The sequence below is a fragment of the Hyperoodon ampullatus genome, assembly GCF_949752795.1.
Source record: "Hyperoodon ampullatus genome assembly, chromosome: 14".
NCBI lineage: Eukaryota > Metazoa > Chordata > Mammalia > Artiodactyla > Ziphiidae > Hyperoodon > Hyperoodon ampullatus.
The window spans coordinates 79,095,336-79,101,335 of NC_136927.1; positions in this window are offsets into that span (position 1 = coordinate 79,095,336).

The window sequence follows — 6,000 nt, forward strand, 5'->3', positions numbered from 1 at the left end:
CTTAACCACTGAATTAATGACTTCCGCTTCAAGGATGGTATTATCAGGAATGGCTTTCTCTCTCTCTCTCTCTCTCTCTCGGGCCTTACATAGAAAAAAAATATTTCATCAAGTTAAATTTTTAAGTTTAGTTTTAATTTTTATCTATGTTATAAAGGCATGTATTTTAAAGAGTTAAATAATTCTGCAAGGCTTGTTATGAACGAGAGTGATCTCCCCATCCCTATTTCCCAGGCCCCAAAGGAATTACAGTGTAATTATGTTTAGACAAATATTCAGTGGTCATAGTTGCACCACAGGGTATTCTGATTACTTTTCCTGTTCTGCACACCTTTTTGTTTTCATTAGAGTTAATAATTTTCCTTTTCTGCTTGTCTGCTTACTTTTCTGTGTATTAATTCATCTGAATTAGTCATCACCAGTTGTGTAAATCTCAGTGTATTCAAACACTTTACAACTTCTATCAATTTCATCTTCTGAAGAACTTTCTTCAATGTGGATTGGAGCAGCTGAAGAGCTATTGTCTTAAGACGTTGTCTTCACCATCATCCTGGGGATTTCTTATGTTTCTTCCTTATGGCAGATCTCCTGGTTTTATAGATCTTATGTCTTCACCTCTTGGTTTATTCCCTAACTTCTCCTTTTTGTGTGTGTGTGTGTGTAGTAGATTCCTGTGACAAAGTATAAGGAAGGTACATTTTAAGATCTGTGTATCTTCACACTTTATTGATTTGAGTTTAAAATTCTAGGCTACGTAGACTATTACTCAGCAGTGAAAAGGAACAAATGGTAGCTACTTGTAAAACCTTGGGTGAATCCCAAAACATTAGGGTGAATGAGGGAAGCCAGTCTCAAAAGGTTCCTTACTGTAGCATTTCATTTATATGACACTCTGTAAAAGACAAAATGATAGAGTGATGGAGAACAGATCAATCATTGCCAGGGTTTAAGGGTGAGGGGAAGCTCTGAGTACAAATGGGCCACACCAGGGTAATTTTGGGGGTGATGGAAATATTCAGCATCCTGGTTGTGGTGGTGGTGACCCACATCTATACATGTGTTAAAATTCATAGAACTGTACACTGATAGAAAAAAGTCATTACCTGTATTATAAAACAAAAACTAAAGAAACATCCTAGGTTATAATTCTAATTGATTCTTGGTGTTTGAGTTAGTTGTGTCCTGCAGTCACCATGACTACCAAATTAGCGAAAACCAAACCACTGCTTCTGGAGGAGATACAGAGTTGGGTTCCTTTGAGTGCCTGGTCATGACGTTTTCATCAACACATCAATACATAACTTTATTTTATGTGTGTTTCTGTTGAAAGACAGCTTATTTAATATATATTGTTTATTCATCAGCATTGAACTCTCTGCCAACAGAGCTCATAGTCATGCCTGAGCAAAGCTTACCTACCACACCAATGTTCTCCGCAAGGCTCATGGCAGGCTTCTTGTACTTAGAGCACTAGACAGCAGTTCAGCACTAGGCTTGGGGGCTGTTTTAAACAGTTTGAAATCTCTAACAAAAAGCACACACAAAATGTGGCCCTAAACAGACTGTGAAGAGGCCACTTGCTTAGGTATGAGATCTGAAACAAGAAGGTAGAGCATTGCCTTGGTTGGCCTCAGCTGGAAATGCATGCTTCATGTGACTCAGTTTTTTTTGCTGCTCTGCACGTCTTTGAATGACCCCAAAAGCTTCTCAAGTATTGATTTTGGTGATAAAAATAAATTGTAATGAGTTGATAAATTCCAAATACTGAATCCGCTAATAATGAGGATCAACTATAATTGTCCCTTGGAAATTTGAAGGCCTTGCTCCACTGTCCTTGAGTTTACCATGTTGTTGATGATGTGTCTGATGCCATTCTGATTGTTGTACTTTTAGATGCAAGCTTCGTATTTTTTTCCACTAGCTTCTACCTTTCCTTGTCCCTTTGTAATCTGAATTTTAATGATGATATTTATTGGTTGGGTCTATTTCCACCCATTGCATGGATCCCTGCTGTCTAATAACTCATGTCTTCTGGTTCTGGGAATTTTATTGGATTTTTTTTTCATCCCTCTGTTTCCTCTGTTCTCTTCCTAGAACTCCCAGTATTCGGCATTGGAACTCCTGCACTGGTCCTCTCCTTTTCTTTTTTTTTTTTTTTTTTTTTTTTTTTTTTTTTTTTTTTGTGGTATGCGGGCCTCTCACTGTTGTGGCCTCTCCCGTTGCGGAGCACAGGCTCCGGATGCGCAGGCTCAGCAGCCATGGCTCACGGGCCCAGCCGCTCCGCGGCATATGGGACCCTCCCAGACCGGGACACGAACCCGTATCCCCTGCATCGGCAGGCGGACTCCCAACCACTGCGCCACCAGGGAGGCCCTCTCCTTTTCTTAATTATCATTTCTCTCCAAGTTCCACATCTTATTATTATTTTTTTGCTCTACTTTCTGGAATATTTCTTCAACTGTGTCATCCAAGCTTTCTACTTAGTTTTTCATTTCTGTGCTCATATTTTTTTTTTTTTTTTTTTGCGGTACGCGGGCCTCTCACTGCCGTGGCCTCTCCCGTTGCGGAGCACAGGCTCCGGATGCGCAGGCTCAGCGGCCATGGCTCACGGGCCCAGCTGCTCCGTGGCATGTGGGATCCTCCCAGACCGGGGCACGAACCCGCGTCCCCTGCATCGGCAGGCAGACTCGCAACCACTGCGCCACCAGGGAAGCCCTGTGCTCATATTTTTAATTTCCCAGAACTCTTCCTTGTTATCTGAATTAAAAGAAAATGAACTCTGATTCTTATTTTGTGGCTGCAGTATTTTCTCTTATCGACGATGTTAATGTTTTAGGGAGAGAGAGTTTTGGTTTCCTCCGTGCGGGCTGCCTTTGGCTGTTTGGTACTTTTAGCCTGTGTCTTTCAGTTTTCCTCAAAGGTCTCGTACTCCTTGGCTGTCCAATTGTCTTCTAGAAAGAGGCAGCCTGAGCATCGCTGTGGAGTGACCTGGCTGGGCTGTGTCATTGCCGATCACCCACCTCCCTACACTCACATATCAGTATCTTTAGGTTTTCTTCTTTATGGGCAAAATTTCCAGAGAATTCTTGTCCACTCACCTGCCTGGAGGAGTTCAGCCTTCTTGCCTGGTCTTGGAAAGAGTGGGGAGGAAGGCCGGGGTCTCAGCAATCAGAATGTCACCTTTCCCCTGTCCCCTCTATTTTCAGTTTAGTCCCTGTCCAGAGACCTTCTTCCTCTTTTATCCTCTCAAAAGCACAAAGTCCAGTCACTTAACCAGGTTTGAAGGGAGTCGGATGCCCAGCATGTGGCATGGGGGAGGGGAGAAGGGACGTCCGACTCTTTCTTAGATTTTCGCGCACTCTTCCTATTTTTGGTCACACTTTCACCTCCAGCTTGCAGAGGTATCTGGTGCCTCTAATTCCTGAGCATCTCCAGGGCTCCGCAGGATACATGGACTCCTTTCTGGCCTTTCCCACTGCCGGCTCAGGATCTGGCTTTCCTGGATCTGCTGATCCAGTTACCACTTGTTCACTGCATTCTTAGTGTCGCAAGAGAATTCTCAGAAAAGCTAAAATCGTGACTCTCATACTGGTAGAAAAGTGAACACACTTTAAAGATTTTAAGATTTTAAAGGGTGGGGGGAAAGTGTGACTACCAGGGGGCAGCATGAGGGTCTGTTTTGGACAGTGATGCAACTGTTCTGTGTCCTGATCGTGGTGGTGCTGACACAAATCTATATATGGGTTAAAATATATAGATCTGTACATTTAAAGGAAAAAGATCAAGTTATCTGTATTGTAAACTAAAACAAATTTTAAATGTATGGATTAATGAAAAAATTAAGGGAAGGCTTTACCCTTGGAAAGGTATATAATCTGAACCCCTAGAACTGGGCTCTGTGGAGGTGAGATGTGAGTTCAGCGAGGGAGTGTGTGTGTTGATGGAGTTCTACGCGCCCCTCCTTTGCTGACACCGTATTAGGGGCAAGTTGGTTTCAAATTTCCTGTCTCTCCTCCTGTGTAGTCAGAGTAATGCTCTCTCTCCCGTTCCCGAGATGTTCAAGTCCTTATTCCTGGAAACCATGGACCGGTTACCTTACTTGGCAAAAAGGACTTTGCAGACGTGATTAAATGAAGGATCTTGAGTTGGGGAGATGACCCTGGATTGTCTGGGTGGGTCCAGTGTAACCACAAGGGTCTGTGTAAAAAGGAGGCAGGGGGAGATGTGGTGATAGAAGAAGAGGTCAGAGAAAGAGAGAGATTTGGAGATGCTACACTGCTGGATTTGAAGATGGAGACAGGGGCCACGAGCCCAGGAAAGCAGGTAGCCTCTAGAAGCCGGAAAAGACCAGGAAATGGATTCTCCCATTGAGCCTTCAGAAGGAATGCAGCCCTGCCAACACCTTGGTTCTAGGACTTCTGACCTCCAGAACTGTAAGCTAATAAGCCACTTAGTGTTTTAAAGTCACTAAATTGTGTTGATTTGTTATAGCAGCATTAGGAAACCAATACACCTCTTTTCACCCATTCATTCAATATCCCTGGTCTGTGAACGTGTTTGTTCTTTGGATCCTCCTTTGAACTGGTTCTAACACCTCCACAAGGAACCAGACCTGCTAACACCTTGAATTTAGCCCAGGGAGACTGAGTTTGGACTTCTGCCTCCATGACTGTAAGATAGTACATTTGTGTTGTTTCAAGCCACTAAGTTTGTGGTAATTTAGTACAACAGCAAGAGGAAACTTCTCTCTGCTTTGGGATACAAAGGGAATTTTATTGCCTGTGCCTCAGATGAAAAGGTTGGTGTGGAAAAGTGCTTGAAAAACTCACTAACATAATAACTCAAAATGAAGCCTGCAGCCTGAATTAAAGTAAGCTTTTATTATATCAGGATCACTTATGTGGTTTTCAAAATGCATTCAAATCCCCAAGTTCCTATTAATGTAACAGAAATTCAACTAAAAGTATGAGAAACAAAGATTGTGTTGGGTCAGCATTTCTGTTTGACCATAGTACATAAAAGGTTCCTGAGACCTCCTGTAGTTGTAGGAAATAAAGTTGGTGTTAGTGAGGCCACGTCCAGGAGGTGTCAGAGACAGAAGAAAGTTATACAGTGATAGTTACTGACTTTAATCTCTTTTACCACATTGCAAAGAGGACTCGATGGTTGAAACATCACAACTGACTTCCTTTTTGATTTTTACCAGAGATTTCATTGTCTGCTTTGTTTTTTTGTTGGCAGGGATGTGACATTTTTTTCCCAAAAAACGTATTCAGCACTTCAAGGTGTCATTACTCTTTAGTCTTCTGTCCTAGCATATTTGGCTCAAGTTAAAAAAAAGAAAAGGATGACTTTGGTGTGTACACCTGGCTGACCAGGCCTAGAGTAAAAAGGACAAAGAAAAGTGAGCAGAATTGATCAAGAAGATTTCAATAGGGTCTCATAACAGCCCATTTCTGGCACAAGTTGCACATTTTTTTTTTTTTCTTCAAGGCTTCCCACCTGGGAAATGCTTAAAGAGACACACAAATAACTTAGTTTAGGGCTCAGCTTCTGTTGTGGGTTGAATTGTGTACCCTCCAAAATTTATGTTGGTTGAATCCCCCAGGGAGCTCTGGGGACAGTGTTGCTCATACTCAGCTGTTGTCTTGGTCAGCTTGGGCTGCTATAACAAAAATGCCATAGACTGGGGGGCTTCAGCAACACAAATTTGTCTCTTACACTTTTAGAGTTTGGGAAGTTCAAGATCAAGATGCCGGCCAATTCAGTTTCTGGTGAGAGCTCTCTTCCTGGTTTGCAAATAGCTGCCTTCTTACTGTATTCTCACATGGCAGAGAGAGAGAGACAGAGAGAGAAACGGGAAGACACAAACATTCAGTCCATAGCATCTGTCTAGATCTGTTCTGTTCAATATGGCAGACCCCTAGCCACATGTGGCCGCTGAGCCCTAGAAATATGGCTAGTCCAAATTGAAATGTACTGTAAGTGTGAAATACACAC